Source organism: Halichoerus grypus, chromosome 1 (genome assembly GCF_964656455.1).
Source record: "Halichoerus grypus chromosome 1, mHalGry1.hap1.1, whole genome shotgun sequence".
In the NCBI taxonomy this organism is placed as follows: domain Eukaryota; kingdom Metazoa; phylum Chordata; class Mammalia; order Carnivora; family Phocidae; genus Halichoerus; species Halichoerus grypus.
The window spans coordinates 200099616-200125633 of NC_135712.1; the positions used below are offsets into that span (position 1 = coordinate 200099616).

The 26018-nt window shown below is 45.2% G+C and overlaps 1 long non-coding RNA gene and 1 pseudogene across 1 annotated transcript in view; both read left to right on the forward strand.

Moving 5' to 3' along the window:
- LOC144380064 (uncharacterized) overlaps positions 1-24710 on the forward strand; it is a 33258-nt gene extending 8548 nt beyond the window's left edge. Inside the window, exon 3 of the long non-coding RNA XR_013443825.1 lies at positions 24619-24710. This is a non-coding gene — a long non-coding RNA (uncharacterized LOC144380064). The remainder of the gene's footprint in view (positions 1-24618) is intronic.
- A 1093-nt stretch (positions 24711-25803) lies between these two features.
- On the forward strand, positions 25804-26018 carry LOC118527195 (small ribosomal subunit protein uS14 pseudogene; annotated as a pseudogene).

Here is a 26018-nt window from a genome sequence, read left to right on the forward strand (position 1 = left end):
TTTTTTCTCCTCCTCTGCATTCAGTGACCTTACTTTGGTTCCTTAGAGTCAGCCGGGGTAGGAGTATTTACACCATGGAACTCACTAAACATTGAAAGTCAGGGATCATTCTCCTTGGGGAGCAGCTAGTTGTTAAATATTCATCAGCACATTGCTGTCTGTAATCCACCTGGGATTGATTTTTGTAAATGACATTAGGTAGGGGTCCAATTTCATTTTTTTTTTTCTCAAATGGATATCCAGTCGGCCAGCATCATTTACTGAAAAGGCTACCGTTTCTCATTTTCCTATTGCTCTCTCATGTTTGCATTATTCTAACATACGTATATGAGTGGGTCTATCTCTGAGATCTTTGCTGTTCCTTTGTCTATTTGTCTACCTCTGTGCCACTATCACACTGCTTTCCTAGCTTCACAGCAAACTGTGATATCCAGTCTACCAAGCCCTCTCACTTTGTTTCTCAGAAGTGTCTCAGTAGTTTTGAGTTCTTTCCATTTCTAAATATACTTTAGTACCAGCTTGTCCGGTTCCACCAAAACAAAAACATAAACAAAAATCCTTGAGATTTTGATTGGAACTGGGTAGAATCTGTAGGTCAATCTGGAGAGAATTGATCTTTAGAATATTCAGTTGTCCAATCAATGAACATGGTCTATCTCTCCATTTACTTGCATCTTCTAGAATTTCTCTAAATATTATTCTATGGTTTTCTGCATGAAATGTATTTGTTAGGGGCGCCTGGGTGGCTCAGTCGCTTAAGCGGCTGCCTTCAGCTCAGGTCATGATCCCAGGGTCCTGGGATCGGGCCCTGCATCGGGCTCCCTGCTCGGCGGGAGGCCTGCTTCTCCCTCTCCCCCTGCTCGTGTGTTCTCTCTCTCTCACTCACTCACTCTTTCTCTCAAATAAATAAAATCTTAAAAAAAATTAAAAAAAAAAAAAGAAATATATTTGTTAGATTTCTTAACAGGTACTTAATTTTTTTTTACAGTATTATAAGTGATAGCTTCAAAAAATTTAAAAAGGAGATCTTCAGAGTTTTTAATTTTCTATTTTCTATTGTATTTTATACAGAAATAATTATTTTTAACATTGATTTGATATTCAGCAACCTTGATAAGCATGCTTATAATAATTTACATATAGACTCTTTCGGATTTTCTATGTATACAATTATATAATCTGCAAATAATGATAGATTTGTTCCTTCTTTTATAATCCTTACGCATTTTAATTCTCTTTCTTGGTTTATTGCATTATCCAGGACCTTTCAGTATATTGTGAATAGATATGGTGGAAGTAGACATCCTTTTGTCATTGCCAGTCTCAGAGAAAGTCTTCAACCTTTCATCATTAAAAATAATGTTTTCTGGGGGCACCTGGGTGGCTCAGTTGGTTAAGCATCTGATTTCAGCTCAGGTCATGATCTCAGGCTCTTGGGATCAAGCCCTGAGTCAGGCTTCCCACTCAGCGAGGAGTCTGCCTGTTCTTCTCCCTCTGCCCCTCACCCTGCTCATGCTCTCCTTGTCTTTGTCTCTCTTTCTTTCAAATAAATAAACAAAATCTTTAAAAAGATAGTATTTTCCATAGGCTTTTTGCAGACATCATTTATCAAATTAAAGAAGTCTCCTTCTATTCATATTTTGCTAGGAGCTTTTACTTTGAATGGATGTTAAATTTTATCAAAAGCTTTTTGGCATCTATTGAGATAATCACGTAATTTTTGTCTTTTATCCTCTTAATACATAAAATTACACTGACTTTTCAAAGGTCAAACCAATTTTGCAATTTTGGAGTGACTGTAACTTGGTTGGATGCATTAACCTTTCGATTTGTTGCTAGGCTGTATTTTCTAACATATATTTTTAGAAATTTCACATATAGATTCCTGAGTTAGATTGGCTTGTAACTTTCCTTTCCTGTACTGTATTTGTTAGGTGTTCAGTATCAGGGTTATTTCAGCCTTATAAAATGTATTGGGTAGTCTTTTAGTTCCCAGACCCAATTCTAATGCAGGGGTGGGGGGCTCCCGCACAATACCAAGCATTCTCAAACACCGGTGGGGTGTCCCAGAATTCAACTCAATTCTGACAGTATCTATTGGAGATAGCATCAGATCCCACAGGGTTAGGTTTCAGTCCTACGAGGCTGCCCCCCACCCTCCACTTCAGATGCCAGTCACAAACCTCAGGCTGTCACCTGTGCTTTGGATGACTGGCTACAGATTGAGGTTCCAATGGCCTTGTCCTTAGGTTTGACTGGTTTTCTAGAGGTGCTCACAGAACTCAGGCAAACACTTAAGTTTACCAGTTTATTAAAGGATATGATGAAGAATATGAATCACTAGCCAGATGAAGAGATACATTGGGCAAAGTCCCACACAAAGGAGCTTCTGTCCTCAGTGGAGCTTGGGGCCCAGCTTGGTGGCATGTGGAAGTGTTCTTCTTCCCCAAACATGGAAGCTCTCCAAAAAAGTACCAAAAAGCTCTTCTCTTTTTTATGGAGACTTTATTACATAGTCCTGATGGACTAAGTCATTGACCATTAGCTGATTCAATCTCCAGCTCCTCTACCCTCCTGTTGCTATAAACAACCTTGTGTAGGGGTTTGTGTGGACATAAGTTTTCAACTCCTTTGAGTAAGTCTCCAGGAGTGCTATTGCTGGATCATATGTAAGAGAATGTTTAGTTTTGTAAGAAACTGCCAAGCTGTCTTCAAAGTCGCTATACCATTTTGCATTCCCACCAGCAAAGTATGAAAGTTCCGGTTGCTCCACGTCCTTGTCAATACTTGGCATTGTCAGTGCTTTGGATTTTGGCCATTCTAATAGATGTGTACTGGTATCTTGTTGTTTTAATTCACATCTCCCTGATGGTACATGATATGGACCATCTTTTCATATGTTTATTTGCCATCTGTACAACTTTGGTGAGGTGTCTGTTAAGGTTTTGGGCCCATTATTTATTTATTTTTTTTTTTAAAAAAAGATTATATTTATTTATTTGACAGAGAGAGACGCAGCGAGAGAGGGAACACAAGTAGGGGGAGTGGGAGAGGGCGAAGCAGGCCTCCTGCCGAGCAGGGAGCCCGATGCGGGGCTCGATCCCAGGACCCTGGGATCATGACCTGAGCCGAAGGCAGACGCTTAACGACTGAGCCACCCAGGCGCCCCTTGGCCCAGTTTTTTAATCAAGTTTTTAAAAATTATCGTTGAGGTTTTTTTTTTTTAATTCCCCCTAGCCTCCAACCCCAATTATTGTTGAGTTTTAAGAGTTCTTCTTATATTTTGGGTAACAGTCCTTTATCATTTGTGTCTTTTGCAAATAATTCCTCCCAGTCTGTGGCTGGTCTTCTGATTCTCCTGAGATTGTCTGTTGCAGAGCAGAAGTTTTTCATTTTAGTGAAACCCAGCTTATCAGTTATTTCTTTCAGAGATCATGTCTTTAGTATTGTATCTAAAAAGGCTTCACCATACCCAAAGTCATCTAGGTTTTCACTTATGTTATCTTCTAGGAGATTATTTTTTTAAAGATTTTATTTTTAAGTAATCTCTATGCCCAACATGGGGCTCGAAATCATGACCCCAAGATCAAGAGTCACACGCTCTTCCAACTGAGCCAGCCAGGCACCCCATCTTCTAGAAGTTTTATAGTTTTGTTTTACATTTCAGTTGATTAATTTTTATGAATCATATAAGCTCTGTGTCTAGGTTCTTCTTTTTTGCTGCATGTGGATGTCCAGTTGTTCAGTACCATTTGTTAAAGAGATTAACTTTGCTCTCTTGTATTACCTTTGCTCCTTTGTCAGAGATACTATATTTATGTGGGTCTATTTCTGGGTTCTCTATTCTGTTCCATTGATCTATCTGTTATTTTGCCAATATCTTACTATCTTGATTACTGTCGCTTTATAGTAATTCTTGAAGTTGAATAGCATCTGTTCTTTAACTTTGTACTTCTCTAGCATATAGTGTTGATTATTCTAGGACTTTTGTCTCTCCATATGAACTTTGGAATCAGTTTATTAACATCCATAAAATAACCTGGTGGGATTACATGGAATCTATAAATCAAGTCGGGAAAAACTGACATCTTGACAGTATTGAGCCTTCCTATCATGAGCATGAACTGTCTCTGCATTTATTCAGTTTTTTTAAATTTTATCCATCAAAGTTTTGAAGTTTTTCTCGTATAGGTACCATATGTATTTTGTTAGATTTATACCTAAGTATTTCATTTTTGGGGGTGCTAATATAAATACTATTATGTTTTTAATTTCAAATTCCACTTGTTCATTGTTAGTATATGGGAAAGCAGTTGACCTTTGTACATTAACCTTTTGTCCTGCAACCTTGCTATAGTTTATTGGTCTCAAAAGTTTTTTTATTGATTCTTTCAGATTTTCTACAAAGATGATTACATCATCTGCAAACAAAAACAGTTGTATATCTTCCTTCCCAATCAGTATATCTTTTTTTTTTTTTTAAGATTTTATCCATTTTTTGACAGAGAGAGAGACAGTGAGAGAGGGAACACAAGCAGGGGGAGTGGGAAATGGAGAAACAGGCTTCCTGCCGAGCAGGGAGCTTGATGCGGGCCCGATCCCAGGACTCCGGGATCACAACCCGAGCCGAAGGTAGATGCTCAATGACTGACCCACTCAGGCGCCCCTCAGTATATCTTTTTAAAAAAATATTTTATTTATTTATTTGAAAGAGAGAGAGTGAGTAGGGGGAGGGGCAGAGAGAGAGAGAGAGAATCCTCAAGCAAACTCCCCTCTGAGCACAGAGCCCTACATGGAGCTCAATCCCAGGACCCTGAGATCACGACCTGAGCCAAAACCAAGAGTCAGCTGTTTAACTGAGCCACCCAGGTGCCCGATTCAGTATACCTTTTATTTCCTTTTCTTGCCTTATTGCATTAGCAAGGACTTCCAGTATGGTGTTGACAAGGAGTGGTGAGAGGGAACAACCTTGCCTTGTTTCTGATCGTGGTGGCAAAGCTTCAAGTGTCTCAGCGTTAAGTAAGATCTTAGCTGTAGGGTTTGTGTCGATAATCTTTATCAAGTCCAGAAAGTTCTCCTCTGTAGTTTACTGAGAGTTTTTATCAAGAAGAGTTTTTGGAAAATAAGTCGGGCAGAGAAAGACAAATACCATATGATTTCACTCATATGTGGAATTTAAGAAATGAAACTAATGAACGTAGGGCAAAAATTAAAGAGAGAGAGAGAGAGAGGCAAACCATAAAACATACTTTCAACTATAGAGAACAAACTGAGGATTGCTAGAGGGGAGGTGGGCTGGAAGATGGGTTAAATGTGCAATGGGTATTAAGGAGAATGCTTGTGATGAGCACTGGGTGCTGTATGTAAGTGATGAATCACTAAATTCTACTACTGAAACTAATATTACACTGTATGTTAACTTACTGGAATTTAAATAAAAACCCAAAACAAATTTGAAAAAAGTTAATACCAAGAGGCAAACTAGGTATTACAAACATTGGTACAGAGAATTTTAATTACCTTTTATTAAGTTATAAAATGTTCACCTATATTCTAAAACTTTAATAAAATAAAAATTGTTGAAAAAAAGAATAGTTATTGGGTTTTGTCAAATGCTTTTTCTGTAACTATTGATATCATCATATGATTCTTCTTTTTTAGTCTGTTGATGTGATGGATTACATTAATTGATTTTCAAATGTTGGATCAGCCTTGCATACCTGGGATGAATCCCACTTGGTCATGGTATATATAATTCTCTTTATACATTGTTGGATTTAATTTGCTAATTTTTGTTGAGGACTTTTGCATCTATGTTCATGAGAGATCTTTGTAGTTTTCTTTCCTTGTAATATCTGTGTCTGGGTTTGGTATCGGGACAATGCTGGCCTCATAGAATGAGCTTGGAAGTATTCTCTCTGTTTCTATCCTCTGAAAGAAATTGTAGAGAATTCTTATCATTTCTTCCTTAAATGTTTGGTGGTATTCACCAGTGACCACATGTGGGCCTGGTGTTTTCTGTTTTGGAAGGTTATTAATTATTGACTCCATTTCTTTAATAGATACTGGCAGATTCAGGTCATCTGTTTCTTCTTGTGTGAGTTTTGGCAGATTGTGTCTTTCAAGGAATTGGTCCATTTCAACTAGATTATCAGATTTGTGAGCATAGAGTTGTTCATAGTATTCCTTTATTATCCTTTTAATTTCCAGTGGGATCTGCAGTGATGTCCTCTCTTTCACTTCTGATATCAATAATTTGTGTCCTTTTTTTCTTAGTTAGCCTCGCTAGAGGCTTATTGATTTTATTGATATTCTAAAAAATCCAACTTTTGGTTTACCTGATTTTTTTTCTGTTGTTTTCCTGTTTTCATTTTCATTGATTTCTGCTCTAATTCATCTTTTCTTCTGCTTACTTAGAATTTAATTTGCTCTTCTTTTTCTAATTTCCTAAGGTGGGAACTTAGAAGATTGATTTTAGGTGATTCTTCTCTTCTAATAAATGCATTCAATGGTATAAATTTCCCTCTAAGCACTACTTTCACTGCATCCCCTAAAGTTTACTAAGTTATGCTTTAATTTTCATTTAGTTTAAAATATTTTTAAATTTCTGTTGAGATTTCTTCTTTCACTCATGTGTTATTTAGAAGTGTATTGTTTAATCTCCATGTATTTTGGGATTTTCCAGTTATCTTTCTGTTATTCATTTCTAATTTAATTTCATTATAGTATGAGAACAGACATTGTGTACTTTCTATTCTTTTAAATTTGTTGAGGTATGTTTTCTGGCCCAGAATGTGGTCTATCTTGGTGAATGTTTAATGTGAACTTGAGAAAAATGTGTATTCTGCTGTTCTTAGTTTTTGCCTTATATAGTTTGATGCTGTGTTGTTAGGTGCATACATAGTAAGAATTTTTATGTTGGGGCGCCTGGGTGGCTTGGTTGGTTAAGCATCTGCCTTCGATTCAGGTCCTGATCCCAGGGTCCTGGGATCAAACCCCGTGTCAGGCTCCCTGCTCAGCGGGGAGCCTGCTTCTCCCTCTCCCTCTGCCCCTGCCCCCCTGCTCATGCTGGCTCTCTCCCTCTCTCAAATAAATAAAATCCTTTTTTAAAAAAATAATTTTTATGTCTTCTTAGAATTGATCTCTTTGTCATTATGTAATGACCCACTATGTGCATAAAAAGTTTCCTTACTTTGAAATCTGCTCATTCTGAAATTAATATAGCTACACTTGCTGTATTTTGGTTATTGTTAGCATGGTATATTTTTCTCCATCCATTTACTTTTAATCTATATGTGTCTTAATATTTAGTGTAGATTTCTTGGGGCACCTGGGTGGCTCAGTCGGTTAAGCGTCTGCCTTCGGCTCAGGTCATGATCCCGGGGTCCTGGGATTGAGCCCCACATCGGGCTCCTTGCTCAGCGGGGAGCCTGCTTCTCCCCTGCCTGCCGTTCCCCCTGCTTGTGCTTGCTCTCTCTCTCTCTCTCAAGTAACATGTTTAATGAGATCGTGACCTGAGCCGAAGGCAGCCACTTAACCAACTGAGCTACCCAGGCTCCCCAACTCTAGAACAGTCCTGACCAATTTTCCATCCTGTGATCACTAGAAGTGTTCTACATTGACGCTGCCCAGTGTAGTAGCCACTGACCACAAGTGGCTATTGAACATTTGAAATGTGGTTAATTAAACTGAGGAGCTGGGGACGCCTGGCTGGCTCAGTTGGTAGAGCACCTGACTCTTGGCCTCAGGGTTGTGAGTTCGAGCCCCACATCGGGTATGGAGATTACTTAGAAATTAAAAAAAAAAAAAAAACAACTTAAAAAAAAAAACCCGAGGAACTGAATTTCAAATTGTATTTTAGTTTTACCTAATTTAAACACACATGTGTGGCTGGTGGCTACCACATTGGATAGCACAGCTCTCAAAATTGCAACACGCATTACTTTCTTTTCAAAGTCTGATACTGGTATTGTTATTACCCTTCTCGCAGACAACGCAAAAACCTTAGAACGCTAACTCACCTGTTCCTCTCCTGATACATATACTCCAGTCAATATTTTAACATTATCTCCAAATATTTGCAATTCCTAAGACATTATTGTTATCATTTTACACCGTGTCCCTTTGTTCAGTCCATTTCTTAGCCACTCTGGCCTTTTCTTTCCTTGAATGTCCTTGAATTGCAAGCTCATTTGCAGCCCAGAGTCTTTGCACTTGCTACTCTGCTAGGGTACTTACCCTAGACTGTCTTTCCTTACGTGGTTGTAAGGTTGGCTCCTCCTCATATTCAGGTCCCCGCTCAGGTGGATATTCTTGAGGCCTTCCTTACATTCTATTGCATAATTTGTTGATTGCCTATCACACTACCGTATGGGATCTCATTCCTAAGAACCTTCATTGTTATGCATCCTCTGAGAGACCCCGTGTTTCGGGGTGGGTCCTGATTGGCAAGCCAATCAAGGTGATCCCTGTCACCCTGCCATTGATTGGTTTTAAGCTTGAGCCTATGATGCTGCTCTGGTAAATGAGGGAAGCTTGCTGGAGGAATTCTGGGGAAAATTTCCTATTCCAGGAAATGATGATTTCTTTAGTAAATATGTCATGCCTGAATGTGATGCCTGGCCCTGCAGCAGCCACCTTGAGACCATGAGGGGCACTAGCCTGAGGACCCCTTTAGGGTCCTCATAATATTTATCACTATTGGACACTATTCTTATTTTTTATTTAACAAATATTTATAGGGTATTTACTGTATGCCATACACAGTTTGAAGTACATTACAAATATTAACTCTTTTATTAGCTCTTTTAATCCTTGTAACTACGCCATACAATAGATGCTTTTATTGTCCCCACTTTCCAGAGGGGAAGGCTGAGGCACAGAGGTTAAATAGCTTCCTCCTGGTCCGAAGGTGGACCTAGAACTGAGCCTTGAACCTCGGCCCTCCGACTCCAGAGTCAGTGTTCATCCCCACTGTCACCTCTCTGGTTTTTCATTACCGGGGACTTGTTTTCTGTCTGACTTACAAGGAATAATCATCTCTTGAGAGCAGAGATCCTGTCTTGTTCACAACAGTGGTTCTAGAGCACTACAGGCAGGCTTTCCTGAATGCATGAATGAATGAACGAACTGTAGACTCTGGTTCCTTTTTTACACCTGCAGCCCCAGCGCTGGAATAGGGCTGAGCCTTCCTCAGGGTGTATTAACTGGGGCCTGCGGAGTGAACCCATCCCTGATGATGCCCCATCTTCAGGGGGCCCAGGGGAGGCCTGTGCAGAAGTCCTAATAGGCCTCAGTGTTTGGCATGGCCTTGTTGTTGCTGGGTGCTCTCGCGCCGGCCCCTTCCCATCCCTTCCCTGCAGAGGGAAGGGAGCTGGCCGGCTTCCCCCTTGGCACTACACGCGCTCATCTGAAGTTCCTGAGGCCAGGCCCAGGGGGCAGCCCGAGTGGCCATCGTTAATCACCCAGCCCGCGGCTGCCTGCCCACGCGGCCGGCTTTGAGGGTTGGCCAGAAACTCTGGTGGGAACTGCTCACTGTCCTAATTGGGCCTCTCTTGGGAGGCGGCAAGTCCTTCTTCTCACTTGTCCCTGCCCTGGCTGTGGCTTCACCCTCTCACGGAGGACAGCACGCTTCCTGGTCCGGCCAGCTCCGCCGCCAGCCAGGGCCGAAGTTCACCCTTGTTCTACGAATGGAGAAAGAGAAGCCCTGGGGTAGACTGGGTCCCTGCCCAAGGCCAAGGCAAGGCCAAGCAAGGTTGCCAGGAGTAACCACCAGAGAGCCAAGTGACACAGCTCTGTTCCTCACTCCGCTGGCAACTGGAATGAGTTCCCACAGGAAAAAAAAGACCTCCCTTCGGCCTCCTGTGGCCACCCAGGCCCTGCCAAGCAGCATCCATGAAGATGCGTCCATGTGAGAATTGTTGGACGGCGCCCCCTCCCCCCCGCCCCCCCCGCCGGAGACTGCCAAACCCGCAAGAAACATGAGAGCCTGACCAACAGAAGTAGATGGCCGGCCCCTCTGACACATAGTGGGGCAAAGCTGGGCTGCCAGGTACCGCTGTGACTTCCCTGCTCTGTACCTCAAAATTTGCCCTGCCTGGAAAATGGAAAGAGTTTTCAGATGCTTGACAGCAGGACCAGGGGAGGCCTTGTCTGTGAGAGACTTGTAGGGTGCCTTTCATCAGTCAGCCTCAGGTCAGGGAAGAGCTTAATTATCAGCAAGTCCTGGTCACCTATCTGTGGTTTAAATAACCTCTAGAAAATCCTCCAGGATCAGCAAGAAGGCTCTCATGACCTACCACAGTCCATTTTTCTTCTTCTGCCACCTTCCCCACCTTCTGGCTAAATGGGTCATTTTCTATTGAGTCTCTGACCTCCCTGAGTCACCCCCTGGGCCTCGTTCTACTCTCTGAGCACTTAGAATGAATCAGGAAGACTCTTTTTTGCTTTGATGGTCTTTTCAGGACCCAAGGACAACCAGAATGCTGTTCCTGAACCTTCTCTTCTCCTGGATGAGTGTCTTCATCCCTTCAGCCATCCCTCCTGTGACAGCTCTCCTGGTCCCTGGTTTTCCGGGTGCTCTTCTCAGGACATCCTGGGTGGGTCCAGAAGGGGTCTGTGTACTCCAGGTGTGAACCCTGAGGGGATGCTTGCCCCAGGCTGACCCCAGCACTCACAGGGCCAGGGCTGGAGAACCAATGCAGACCCATGTCTGGAAGTTTACAAATTATCATTCAGGCTAACCATTCAATAAGCTCTACTTTGATCTTCATACCTTCCTAATGTCTTGGAAGGCTAAGCTTGCATTTAGGATTCCTAAACTTGGAGTTCTGCCCCAGAATGTGGCAGGGCTAGGGGAACAGCCTGGCTGCCTGGTCCTGCAACCTGGTCCCCTTCTCTCTTAGGCCTGCCTCCACCTTCAATGCAAGATATGCCAGGAACACACATGAGGACACCTGAGTCCACATGGTCCAGCTTTGCCCACAGCCATTGACTTCTGCAACCCCATCCTTCAGGGAGAGGGCCGGGGAAGCAGGCTTTGGGGCCATTTGGGCAAGAGATCCTGGGGCTCCAGGTACGGAGAGTGGTCTGGAAGGGGAGAGTATGGATTCTGAGCAGGCATGCCCTTGGCCCCAAGGACCCTTCTTGCCTGGGTCTGAGGGCCGCAATGACTTGCCTTGTCCCCATGACCAGCATCGTGCATCCCTCCATCGAGGCATTGTGAAGTGACCCCCATGCATTCCCTTATGTCATTTTCCTGTCCTGAGGGATGTAAGAGCTCTATCAGTTCAGCTGGTTTGAGGGACTTGGTGTGCTGGACTTGTCCTTTGTCAAAACCGAGTTTCATGTTTCTAACCTGTTGAGCTTGTTCTGAGCCCCACAGTGCTGTCCTCCAGAAATACAGAAGCGCTAACTGCCCGTGTCTCTGCCACCCGTGTGGCTCTATGTTGGCTGAATGTGCGGCCAGCACCCCCAGGCAAGCCCCTCGTAAGTCATCGCTCAGGCAGAACGTGGCTTTCTCCCCTAGTGTCAGTTCCTCTCTGGCTATGTGGGTCCCACGGTGTAGGGTTAGTGGCACTGAAAGCCAGCTAATGACGGCTGAGGCGGGTGGTGGCGAGCGGGGAGCGTGAGCAGCACTCCGTGAACTGAAGCTCCCGCACGAGCTCTGCTTCCTGGCTGCCGGCTGCCTTGCCCAGCCCATCAGTAGGGCTGTAGGCAGCAGGATGCCCCGGGCAGAGCTTCAGGACGTGGCAGGGCTCACATCCCCCCACCCCACCCCAGGAGCTCCAGCTGGCTCCGGGTCCAACCGCAGGCCAAGCTGCCATGTCCTCTTCCCCGTGCCCTTCATCTCAGCCCTCCCTCCACATAACCCCATCCTGATGGTCCTTCCAGTGCCTCCAGCCCTGTGCCCACCCCTGTCCTGTGTCTGAGCGGCACTGTCCAGACACTCCCCGCAAGGAAGGAGTGCGGTCAGCTGCGCAGAGTCACCTTGCTCAAAGTCACCTGCTTCCTCTAGTGGCCCACATCCAGGAACTGATCCAACCAGGGGTAAAAACCCTGGCCACCTCAGCCCAATGCCAGACAATCCCGATGACCCATTTGAGCCGCAGGCCTCCCTGTGGGGTCAGCGAAGGCTGCCATTGGGCCTGCATCATGTCTTGACTTCTCGGGCTCGTTGCAGACAGGAGCGTGTAGGTGACAGCAGGCTTGATAGGGAAATTCAGAAGGTTGCTGCCTACCGCTTGGATGGCCATGATATTCCTTCGCCGTAACCCTTGATTCCTTAAGCTTTATTGAATTGTGATTAGTAAACTTAATAATAGCTGCCCTCAAGCCAGGTACCAGGCAAGGTGCTCAAGAGCATTACTTGATTTAATTCTTACGACAACCCTCAGATGCATGTAGGCATTACTTCTGTTTTTCAAAAGGAGCTACCTGAAGCTCAGCAAAGTTAATCATCGAGGATGGGAACCTGGAGCCAGACTGATCTTTCTTTTTTCCCCCCACTTTTGATGTTTATTAGTTTGCCAAAACTGCTTTTTTTTTTTTTTTAACTTTGGGTTTTTTCTTAAGAAAAAACCTTAACTGGAGTGCCTGGCTGGCTCCATTGGAAAAGCATGTGACTTTTGAAATCAGGATCATGAAGTTGAGCCCCACATTGGGCCCAGAGCCTACTTTAAAAGGAAAGAAAAAGAAAAAACCTTAACTAAGACTCATTATTCTCAAGCACACAATTACAATAATGCCCCTCATCTCAATATGATTTTTTAATGTATTTTACTTTTTTTTACCAAGTATATGGAGAGATGGACATACAATGTTCAATAGTATATTTCTGCAAGGTTTTTTTCAGACCAGTATCTTTTTTTATCTCTTAACCTTCTTATATATTCATTCAAATATCTTTATGCTCTTATTAGTCCTTTAGGGAAAGCTATTTTGAAATTCCCATTAAAAAAATCTATGGGCACAGTGTTTATTTTCTGGTTTCTCGGTGAAACAGTTGTCTTCCTCATCATGTTTTCCGTGTTTCCCGAGGGGCCCAGGGGAAGAGTCCTTGGGGGTTGAAGGAATAATGGAGGAATTACTGAATGGACCAGCAGGGGTGTTAGGTGTATGACAAGTGTCAAGTACAGTGAGAAATCTTCGGAGAGCTATCTGAACCTTTCGGCTCTAATCCCCAGGTTTGGGGACTACATTAAGATCCACCAAAAAATTGCTAGAACCAATACAGGAACTCAGCAAAGTCACAGTATATAAAATCAGTGCACAGAAGTCAGATGAATGTCCATACACTAATAATGAAGCAGAAGAAAGAGAAATCAAGGAATCAATCCCATTTATAATTGCACCAAAAACCATAAGGTACCAAGAAATAAACCTAACCAAAGAGGTAAAGTAAAAAAACTATAGAACACTCATGAAAGAAATTCAGGAAGACACAAAGAAATGGAAAAACATTCTATGCTCATGGATGGGAAGAACAAATATTGTTAAAATGTTTATGCTACCCAGAGCTATCTACATATTCAGTGCAATCCCTATCAAAATATCACCAGCATCTTTCACAGAGCTGGAACAAACAATCCTAAAATGTGTATGGAACCAGAAAAGACCCCAAACAGCCAGAGGAATGTTGAAAAAGAAAAGCAAAGCTGGTGATTTCACAATCCCAGACTTCAGGCTCTATTACAAAGCTGTCATCATCAAGACAGTATGGTACTGGCACAAAAACAGACACATAGATCAATGGAACAGAACTGAGAACACAGCAATGGACCCTCATCTCTATGGTCGACTAATCTTCGACAAAGCAGGAAAGAATAGTCAATGGAAAAAAGACAATCTCTTCAACAAATGGTGTTGGGAAAATTGGACAGCCACATGCAGAAGAATGAAACTGGACCATTCTTACACCATACACAAAAATAGACTCAAAATGGATGAAAGACCTAAATGTGAGACAAGAATCCATCAAAATCGTAGAGGAGAACACAGCAGCAACTTCTTTGACCTCGACTGCAGCTACTTCTTGCTAGACATGTCTCCAAAGGCAAGGGAAACAAAAACAAAGATGAACTATTGGCACTTCATCAGGATAAAAAGCTTTTGCACAGCAAAGGAAACAGTCAACAAAACTATAAGAGAACCAATAGAATGGAAGAAGATATTTGCAAATGACTTATCAGATAAAGGGCTAGTATCCAAAATCTATAAAGAACTTATTGAACTCAACACCCAAAAAACAAAAAAGTCCAGTCAAGAAATGGGCAGAAGACATGAACAGACATTTCTCCAAAGAAGACATACAAATGGCCAACAGACATGAAAAAGTGCTCAACATCACCCGGCATCAGGGAAATCCAAATCAAAACCACGATGAGATACCACCTCACACCAGTCAGAATGGCTAAAATTAACAAGTCAGGAAACAACAGATGTTGGCGAGGATGTGGAAAAAGGGGAACCCTCCTACACTGTTGGGGGGAATGCAAGCTGGTGCAGCCACTCTGGAAAACAGTATGGAGGTTCCTCAAAAAGTTAAAAATAGGACTACCCTACAACCCAGCAATTGCACTACTGGGTATTTATCCGAAGGATACAAACAGTGATTCGAAGGGGCGCATGCACCCCAATGTTTATAGCAGCAATGTCCACAATAGCCAAACTGTGGAAAGAGCCCAGATGTCCACTGACACATGAATGGATAAAGAAGATGTGGTATATATATACAATGGAATATGACTCGGCCATCAAAAAGAATGAAATCTTGCCATTTGCACCGACGTGGATAGAACTAGAGGGTATTATGCTAAGCAAAATAAGTCAGAGAAAGACAAATATCATATGATTTCACTCATATGTAGAATTTAAGTTGGTTTTTTTTTTTTTTTTTTGAGAGAGAGAGAGAAACAGATAGCACAAGACGGGGGAGGGTCAGAGGGAGAAGCAGACTCTCCGCTGAGCAGGGAGCCCGATGCGGGACCCGATCTCGGGACTCCAGGATCATGACCTGAGCCGAAGGCAGTTGCTTAACCAACTGAGCCACCCAGGTGCCCTCATATGTAGAATTTAAGAAACAAAACAGATGAACATAGGGGAAGGGAAGGAAAAATAAAATAAGATAAGAACAGAGAGGGAGGGGCGCCTGGGTGGCTCAGTCGTTAAGCGTCTGCCTTCAGCTCAGGTTGTGATCACAGGGTCCTGGGATCGAGCCCCGCATTAGGTTCCCTGCTCCATGGAGAGCCTGCTTCTCCCTCTCCCACTCCCCCTGCCTGTGTTCCCTCTCTCGCTGTGTCTCTCTCTGTCAAATAAATAAATAAAATCTTAAAAAAAAAAAAAGTACAGAGAGGGAGGCAAACCACAAGAGAGTCTTAACTCTAGGAAACAAACTGAGGGTTGCTGGAGGGGAGAGGGTGGGGGGATGGAGTAACTGAGTGATGGTCATGAAGGAGGGCACGTGAAGGAATGAGCACTGGGGGTTATATGCAACTGATGAATCACTGAATTCTACCCCTGAAACTAGTAATACAGTATATGTTACCTAAATTGAATTTAAATAAAAAAATTAAGAAAAAAAATCCTGTACACGATGAGGGTCGAGTGGGGGCAGGGTTCCCAGTGCGGGGTCAGGGATGTGAGGTGTAGGAGCAAGGAAGGGGCTGTTCTTTTGCCCACACCCAGCAGAGAGCCCTCAACACTGGCAGGAATTATTTCAAAACCAGAAATCCAAGCCACTGTAGGCTCAGAGCCCTGGGGTTCACCGTGGTGAGGAGGCCTGGAGGCAAAGAGGAGCACGCTGCAAAGGACACTGAGAAGGAGCAGCGGGGGAAGTAGCAGGACAACCAGGACAACCACTCCCAAGAACCTGAGTCAGGGAGTGACCGGGCTGTGTGAAGGGCTGCTGATGCTCCGTAAGGTGGGGAGCGATGAGACTGGTCGCGGGTGAGCCACCTGGGCGTCCTGGATGACCTTGACTTGAGCAGGTCCCAGGGAGTGGTGCAGATGGAAGCGTGATTAGAGGGGACGAAGGACAGAGTGTCTCCACGAACACATTTTTTTTTAAGGTCTCTTCCTTTCATCTTTAAAATTCACATCAAATTTGCATTTGACTTCATTTATTATATGGCTCTGTTTATTTCAATTTTAAAGGATTGATTTTCGCAGTGCTTACATGTTAAATTCTTAACTTCTCCTCCAATTAAATATTCAAGTAAAACCGATGCCCAGGTTGTCCCCTGGCCTCCTGAAGTCCTGTCTCCCTGAGGTATATGTGCCCCCTTGCAAGTGCCCAGGCCTTCCTGAAGGGACGGGTGAGCCCAGAGAGACCCTGGGATTACCCAGTCAAGGCCCCCCTTATCGCTTGAGGAACCGTCTGGGCCCCCAGGGGAGGGAGGCCACCCTGGGCGAGGTTGGGGGTGTGTAGATCTCGGGGCCCGTGGGTGCTCAGCCTCTCTGGGGCTGGCCAGTCTGACGGCTCCTTCATTAGAGACCCGAGTGATGATTACTGTCAGCTGCGCGGTTGCGGCCAGGGTGGCAGCGCTGTGTGATGGGGACCGGCTGGCATCAGAGTGTGGGACTCAAGGGGCGGCTGACAGGGAAATCAGAGCAGCCCTCCGGCCCCTGGCTCCGGTTTGCCGCTGGTGACATGGAAAAGTATCAGGGCTCAGAACTCTGGACAAGGGGCTTTTATTCTCAGGGCTACGTTGTCGTTGGCTTGCAAAGCCCTGGAGACAGGAACAAAAGCCGAGGGGGCCCTGCCAGACCTCTTACCCTCCAAGCCCTGTGCCCTGCGTGAGCGCAGGGGGCCCCAGCCCCGCTTGTGGTGGGTGCCTGGCATCCAGCTCCATCCAGGTCTGCCTGAGGCCGGAGCTCCAGAGCCCCAGGGACGCTCCTTCCCCTGCCCCGAAGGCCTGAGCCACCTGCAGCCTGGCCCAGGGGATTCCTGAGGCGGCCTGGCTTGCAGGGGAATCCCAGAATCCCGGAATGTCAGCATGGGAGGAAGCAGCAGACACCTACCCCAGCCTCCGCTGAAATTTCCAGGGGGGGAAACTGAGGCCCAGAGAGAGACCATGACTTGCCCAGGGTCACTCGGTGAGGGAAGGCCCGAGCTGGGACTAGAAGAATCCTTGCCCTCCAGAAAGGCACCAAGGCTGATGTCTTCCCACCACTGGTTAGTTTTGCCTGCTCTAGAATTGCTTACAAATAGAATCCGATAGTACGTGCTCTTTTGGATGAGACTTCTTTCTCTCAGCATAATGGCTTCAGGTGTTGACGGTACCAGTATTTTGTTCTTCTTATTGCTGAGTATATTCCACAGTTTATCTGTTCACCAACTGATGGGCATTTGGTTTGTTTCCAGCTTCTGTCTCTTACAAAGGAAGCTGTTATGAACATTTATGTACAAGTCTTATTTTTATAAAAAATTTTGTCATGGAAAAGATAGAGAATAATGTGGCAAACACATTTTTTAATCAAGCGTACACATCTCATCACATTTGCTTCTTTTTTTTCTTTTAAGAAGAAAATACACATATAGTGAAGGCCACTGATATTTGCCTCCTCTTGCTCCCTCCCCAGAGACAACCACCATCCAGACTTTAGCTTTCATTCCTGCGTACACGGTTGGCAGTTTTACTAGGTACATTCATTCCGTTCAACAAATATTGAGCACCTACTAGCCCCTGGTGGTGCAGTCATGAACCTGACAGGCAAAAACCCCTGCCTTTGGGAGACATTTACTAATTAAAGTAAATGAGTAAATTAGAGACATTTACTAATTAAAATAAATTAGACTTCCCTATCAGGTAGCGGTAAGTGCTGGGGAGAAAAATCAAGAGAAGGGAGACAGAGAGTGAGGAGGTGGGGGAGTGTCTTGAAATTTTAAATCGGGTCCTTAGAGCAGACCTCACCAATTTCTATGGCTGTGTAAGAAATAACCCCAAACTCCAGACAAGTGGCTTATGCCCAAGAATCATATACCACCTCTCCGGGCTTCTGTGGGTCAGGAATTTGGGAGCATCTCAGCTAGGTGGCTCTGACTTGGGGTGTCTTATGAGGTTGCAGTCAGAGGGTGGGTGGGCTGGGACCATCACCTTGAGAGCTCCTTCACTCACACATCTGGTTCCTGGCCTGGGTGAGAGCTGGGCAGCTGCAGACTGGGGGCTCTTTGGGCATCTCAGTCTCTCTGTGGTCTCTCCTCTTGCTCCCTCCAGCAGTCAGGGCTCTGGAAGCATGTGAGTGGGAGAGAGCCAGGAGGAAACAGAATTGTCTTATTGGAGCCAGGTTTAGAAATCAGGGTCTCTCCTGCCATCACCTTGGTCAAGGCCATTACAGAACTCTATCTGGGTTCAAGGGACGGAAACACAGACATCACCCCTGCCCCCCCCATGGAGTGTCAGCATCATGTAAGATCATGTGAAATGGGATTTATACTGGTGTGTGAGAGCTACCGTCTGCCCCAGAAGAGAGCAGGTGTATGAGGGCCCGAAGGAGGTGAGGGGCAACCAAGTGCAGATCATACTCCTGAGGGAAGGGCATTCCAGGCGGAGGGAACCAGCAAGAGTTGGAGGTAACTATCTGGCATGTTCAAGAACCAGCAAGAAGGCCAGTGGGGTGGAGAGTAGTGAGTGATGGGGAGGATGGTAGGAGAGGCGAGGTCAGAAATGTAACCTGGGCCTTTAGGTCACAGCAGGGGCCCCAGCTCTTCTCAGAATGTGAGGGGACCCATAGAGGGATTTGTAGCAGAGGGGTGCTATGATCTGACTCGGGTTTTGTTGTTGTTGTTGTTTAAAAAAAAATTGATATATCAAAAGGCCTGCTTTAGTGACATGCTAGTCCCACCAGAAAATAATCCCAATAATCCTTTGTCAGGAGCATGCTCAAGTTGACCAGCCAACTCTTATTTCTAAACCTTTGTGTGTACACGTGTGTCTTTATTTATTTTTTTTAAAATTTCATCTATTTGAGAGAGAGAGAGCACAAGCGGGGAAGAGGACCTGTATTTGGTTTATATAGCTGGAAGATGTGCTTTCTAGAAGGTTGCAGAAGTTGAAGGAGGAGCGTTCTTACCTGGCTTCCCTAAAAGCTGAGCCGAGCTTTCCCTAAAAGCTCCTTACTGGGAGGGGCACCCCGGAGCAGGGAGAGACAGAAGTGGGGGAGCCTGGGCAGGGCTGTGTAGTCGAGGGGCAGGAGTCTGCTGGGAAAAGCACGCAGAGTGCCCCCTCCCCAGAAGTGTGCACCTGCAGGACAGGGGACTAGAACCTTTTTCTCTTGGTTTCCATCCCCACTGGTTGAGGATCAGCCAGGGAGTGCATTCTGTCTGCACCCCTGAGCCCTCTGCTGAGCCTGCCCTTCTTGAAATTTGAGGAGCCTCAGGGCACATGAGACTGTTTTGGGTGAGAGGCTGAGCACACAGAGGGAGGTGCTGTGCCACCGAGGTGAAGGCGGAGGCCTCGGGGGCCATGCTGGCCAGGAGGTGGGAGTGATGCCCTGAGTGCGGCTTCAGAGGGCAGGGAAGCCGCGGATACAGCCGCATTAGAGGGGGTGGGGCAGGAGGGCAGCAGGGGCTGAACCAGGCCTGGCAGTGAGGACCAGGAGAGGAGAAACCCTAAAATGCCATGCAGGCTGGAGGAGTGACACGAGGGGAGCCGTGAGAAGTCTAGGCCACAGGGACAGGCGCCAGGGTCCTGGGATCGAGCCCCCACATCAGGCTCTCTGCTCAGCGGGGAGCCTGCTTCTCCGTCTCTTCCCCATTCATTCATTCATTCATCACATTTATTAAGCACCTACTGGATCACCGGCCCTCTTCTAGGTCCTTCATTAACAAAGAGACAAAATCCCTGTCCTGCCGCCCCCCAGCCTACGTTCCAGTGAGGAGGGGCCCTGGGTAAGGCAGTGAAAGGCAAGCGGAGGAAGCAGGATTGGGCAGAGGCAGGTGGACACGGACAAGCGCAACAAAGCCACGGTGGGGAGTTCTGGAGCAAGTATGGCAAGTATGGTCTGTCGGGGTGTCCCACGGCGGGGTGGGGGGAGGACAGGCCGCTGCAGCCGCTGTTCCCCCTGCAAGAGTGTGACTTGGGGGAGGCTCTGTGCAGCCCCCGCGGACCGCCGCGGATGTGAGCGCTGGAGGCTGTCCGGTGATGGCTCTTCCTGCAGATCTTTCTGGAAAGGGGGTCTGGCACACGGGCTGCGCTCAGGGAAGGCTGGGTGGAGTAGAGACTTGAAGGAGTTAGGGACGCGGAGCTGAGACACGTAGAGAATGAGCCCTACCGACGGGGGACAGAGAAGCCCAGGCCCTGGGTGAGCTTGCCTCTGAGGCCTCCAGAAGCACGGTGGGGCTGGAGTGAGTGAGCAGCGTGAGAGGAGGTCAGGGGAGCGGTGGGCCGCTCTGAGGTCATGTGAGAACGAGGGGCGCAATGGCAGGGTTGGGGGGGCTAAGGCAGGGAGGACTTTACTGAGGGAGGGCGATTCCGGAGCAGGAGAGCCCATGACGAGTCCACCGCCAAGCTCCCAGGGAGGGGAGCTAAGGACTGTCAGCCCGCGGGCACCCTGGAAATGATCCGGAATGCAACGGTTTCGGGATCGCGCCGGGCTGCTGCGCCCTGCATCTTTAAGCGGTGTCTGCTGCCCTCTGGTGGACATGCAGGAGACTGACCAAGCCCACTTGCAGCTTCGCTTTTGCCGGCAGTCTATGGGTCCTGTGGGTTCACCTTCAACTCGGGGCTATAAAAACTCTCTTGGCACGGATCGTGGAAGCGCCAGGCAGCACTTGGCAGAAACAACTCAACAACGTAGACACAGGAAAGCAAGGGAAACTATGGTGTGGTTGCAACAGTATTTGGAGTGGAGCTGGGGCAGGGCTGTGTGATGTTTTCTACCAGGGGTGACCAGAGACAGAGAAGTGGGGCTGAAGGACGCTTCTAGGGCTGGAAGCTGTAGAGCAGTCACTGTTCCGAGGAGGAGAACAAGGTGAAAACACGGGCCGTGCTTGCCAGAGAGCTCTGAACTCCAGGGCAGACATGAGATCATGCTGGGAAGGGAAGGGAACCGGGCTCGCGAAGTCCTAACTCATGGAAAGAAAATGGACATTTGAAGGCCCAGCAGAGTCACCAGAAGCAGAAAAAATGGCTTCTTCCTTCTTCTGCCTTCCAGTCTCCTGCCAGTGTCTCCCTGACAGAACTAACAAGAAGCCAGCTGGCAAAGGAGTCTAGAAGGGGTAGTTTGCAGGCTTCTCGACCCCTTCTTATAGAAGAGGGCCCTTCAGCCCAGGCAGTACCAATTTCCTAATTGTGTGTGTGTGTTTTTAAAGATTTATTTATTTATTTATTTGACAGCGAGAGACACAGCGAGAGAGGGAACACAAGCAGGGGGAGTGGGAGAAGGAGAAGCAGGCTTCCTGCTGAGCAGGGAGCCCAATGCGGGGCTTGATCCCAGGACCCTGGGATCATGACCTGAGCCGAAGGCGGGCGCTTAATAACTGAGCCACCCAGGCGCCCCACAATTTCCTAATTGTTATGTAAGATCCCCTTCTCCCTTTTGTTCTTCCAGTCCTTCCCACACCCTTTGACCCAATTTTCTGCATCAAATCCTTCTATTTGAATTTTCCAGATTTGCGTTGGTTTGTTCAACATGTGCATAAACTATGACTGGGAGCAAATCCAGCTATCTGGGGACCCGAGGCTTATACAATGGGAGAGAGGCATTCTCATTAAGAAAAGGAATAGAGGGGCACCTGGGTGGCTCAGTTGATTAGGCGTCCAACTCTTGATCTCAGCTCAGCTCTTGATCTCAGGGTCCTGAGTTCAAGTCCTGTGTTGGGCTCCATGCTGGGTGTGGAGCCTCCTGGAAAGAAAGAAAGGGAAAGAAAGAAAAGAAGAAAGAAAAAGAAAGAAAAAGAAAGAAAGAAGAAAGAAAGAAAGAAAGAAAGAAAGAAAGAAAGAAAGAAAGAAAGAAAGAAAGAAAAGAAAGAGGAAGGAAAACAACATTATGCATAAAAAATGAGCTTTAGGGGCGCCTGGGTGGCTCAGATGGTTGAGCATCTGCCTTCAGCTCTGGTCATGATCTCCAAGTCCTGGGATCAAGCCCTGCATTGGACTCCCTGCTCGCCTGCTTCTCCCTCGCCCTCTGCCTCTCCCCCTGCTTGTCCTCTCTCTCCCTCTCTCAAATGAATACAATCTTTTTTTAAAAAATGAGCTTTATAAGCTTCATGGTAAATTCACCTTTCCTATGACCCAATGATTTCACTCCAGATACTTCCCTGGACAAAGTCTTGCACATGTGTATGAGGTACCAAAGGATATGATTTGAGTATGTTCACAGAGGTATTCTTTGTCAAAGGAAAAAGCTGGAACTAACCCATCACTATTGATAGGAAAATGGACAAATACAAGAAGAGTCAACATTTTATATTAAAAAGATACCTATTCTCAGGGCGCCTGGATGGCTCAGTCGTTAAGCATCTGCCTTTGGCTCAGGTCATGATCCCAGGGTCCTGGGATCGAGCCCTGCATCGGGCTCCCTGCTCGGCCGGGAGCCTGCTTCTCCCTCTCCCACTCCCCCTGCTTGAGTTCCCTCTCTTGCTATCTCTCTCTCTGTCGAAAAATAAATAAAATCTTTTTTTTTTTAAGATACCTATTCTCCTTGAACTGTATCTAACAATTCAATACGATACCAATCAAATTTCAGCAAGGTTAAATAGAACATACTACTTCCAAAATTGATCTGTATCCCTTCACACCAAACACAAAAATCAGTTACAGATGGATTAAAGACTTAAACGTGAAAAGAAAACTTTACAACTTTTGGAGAAAATCTAAAATATCTTTATGAACTTTGGGGTAACGAAGACTTTCTTAAAGAAGACTCAACAAGCTCAAACAAAAAAAAAAAAGGAAAAGTTTGCTAAATTCTGGTTCATTTAGATAATCCACAGACTTCTACTTCCATCCAAAGTGGAGTAGAAAGGTCTAGATTAACTTTCTTGCTTAAAAACAAAACAAAACAAAAAACAAAAGAAAAAATGACGTATATAAATATAGGCAACAGCAACTTGAAAGACATTGGACATCAGGCAACAAAGGGTAGTGATCCTTGAGAAATGGGCAAAGAACAAGGTGACCCCTGTGATTGTCCAAGCTGACTGCCTTGTTTCCAGATAGAGAGGAGGAACTATGGTGAAATACTCCCTGAGTTGAAAAGATGGAACTAAGAACCTGGGGAGACTGAGGCTGCCTGAGTTCATAGACAGGACAGAGTACTAGCAAAGAGAGAGAATTTCACAGAGAGAGATCCCCAAGACCTGCAGGGGATACTGATGCCCTCAAGTATCCAGTGTGTGAGGAACTGCCCAGGATGGGGAAAGAAGCATCACAAAGAAGAAAAGGATTAAACATGCTGGGAATGGAAGGGAACTTCCTCAACCTGATACAGGGCATCCATGAAAAACCCAGGTTAACATACTCAGAGGTGAAAGATTGGATGCTTTCCCACTAAGAGCAGGAACAAAACAAGGATGTCTGCCCTCACCTCTCCCATTCCACATCATACCGGAGGTTCTAGCTAGGGCATTTAGGCAAGAAAATGAAATAAGAGGCATCCAGATCAGAAAGGAAGAAGTAAAACTATCTCTATTTGTACATGACAAGATCTTATATATAGAAAATCCTAAAGAACCCACTAAAAAAACCATGCGTAGAATAAAGAAGTTCAGCAAGGTTGCAGGATACCAACTGAGTATATATAATCCATTATATTTTTACCCATTTGCAATGAACGACGTGAAAAATGATGAAGAAAAAATTCCATTAACGATAGCACAGCAAAGGAAAAAAAAAAAAAAGACAAGGGAGTAAACTTAACCAAAGTGCAAAACTTAGATTCCAAAAGCTACAAAATATTGTTGAAGGAAATTAAAGATCCAAGTAGATGTAAAAATATCCAATGTTCATGAACTGGAAAACCTAACATTGTTAAGATGGCAATCCTCTTCAAATTGATCTATACATTCAACACAGTCCCTATCAGAATCCCAGCTGAAGTGATCCTTACCTCACACCATGTACAAAAATGAACCAAAACAGATCAATGACCTAACTGTAAGAGCTAAACCTATAAAATTCTCAGAAGACAACACAAGGGTAAATGTCCATGACCTGGGATTTTGCCATGGATTCTTAGATGACACCAAAAGCCCAAGCAAACAAGGAAAGAAGCTAAATTGGATTTCATTGAAGCTAAAAACTTTTTTGCTTCAAAAGACACCATTAAGAAAGTGAAAAGACAGCCCATAGTTACAGAAAAATACAAACATTCATTCCTTCAAAATGAGCACGTAGCAGGGGCTGAGGAATGAGAGTGAGTACGCCAGACAAAAACCCCCTCTTCTGTCTTCTAGTGTGAGGATTCAAAAAGGACATTAAGAAAGGAACAATAAGCTCAGACTCTAACCCTGGCTGTTTATCATCAACACCTGTGACCAGAAACAGTATTTCCCTCAAGGACATGTTGCAGTTGCAGTCTGATAACAACCCATTTCTTTGAGGACTCCTGCTTTCTTACTGAGAAACTATTTGCTAAAGTTCCTGAAGTTGAAACTGAAATCCTGTCATTTCCTTCCAGGAAACAACCACCAGGAATTCATCTATTGCTGAAAAGTTGGGTTTATTATTCATTGCTGTGAAAGAGAATGCACACCATGGGAAATCATGGGGTGTATCATTAAGAGCATTAGAACAGGGGCACCTGGGTGGCTCAGTTGTTAAGCATCTGCCTTTAGCTCAGGTCATGATCCCAGAGTCCTGGGATCGAGCCCCGCATCCGGCGCATCTGGCTTCCTGCTCCGTGGGAGGCCTGCTTCTCCCTCTCCCACTCCCCCTGCTTGTGTTCCCTCTCTCGCTGTGTCTCTGTCAAATAAATAAAATCTTTAAAAAAAATTTTTTTTAATTAAAAAAAGAATGTTAGAACACAATTATAGGATTTGGCTTGTTAGGTGATTGGGAGGAGGGTTTGGGATTGGGTGCTGTCAAAAGCAGGGTTAATTCTATGATCAAGTACCTTAATGAATCTCATCTACAGGGAGGACTGAAAGAGTGAGGCTAAAGCTGTGATGGTAAAGAAGCAGTAGTCTTTAGCTGGGAGTGGGGACGTCTGGTTGTTTGTGGCTTGAACAGTGCTCTTGTTTTGTGTTCAACATAACTATAGAGTGGACTAGTTTTGTCTTGACCCATCATAATCACTCTGATGTTGATGTTTCATGAAATTGTTTATGCTCAACAGGACAACACCAAGAACTAGCCCCTGGATGCCAGGGACTGCTCTTCTCCCTCACATACCAGTAAGCATATAATGTCCCGTTCCTGGCTGGAGGACCTAAGTAATTTTGACAGAGAAGCAGCTTCGAATTCCAGCCCAGCTGGGGAGTTTCAAATAAGTGAGTGACTACATACATCTATGTTTAAAAAAACCTTTTCTTAAAAGATTTTATTTATCTGAGAGAGAGCGCGCGTGCAAGCATGAGCATGGCAGGGTGGGGGTGCGGAGCAGAGAAGCAGACTCCCTGCTGAGCAGGAAGCAGATGTGGGGCTCATTCTCAGGACAATGGGATCATGACCCGAGCCGAAGGCAGACGCTTAACCAACTGAGCCACCTAGGCATCCCCAAAAACTTTTTTTATTGAAGTATAAACATTCAATGTTATAATAGTTTCAGGTGTACAATATAATGATTCACCATTCTATACATTTCTCAGTGCTCATCAAGGTAAATGTACTCTCCCTTCTGCCTCTTTGCATCCAAGAGAGCAAGATGGGTCACCAGCAGTTCTATTGGAACCATCTGAGAAAAGATGGCCAGGGTTCTTGCCACATCTGCTCAAACAAGCAAGGTCTGATCCAGAAATACGGCCTCAATATTTGTTGCCAGTGTTTCCGTCAATATGCAAAGGATATAGGCTTCATTAAGTTGGATTAAGTGAACTTCCTTGAATGCGTCATCCAAGATACCTACCTTAATGCCAACTC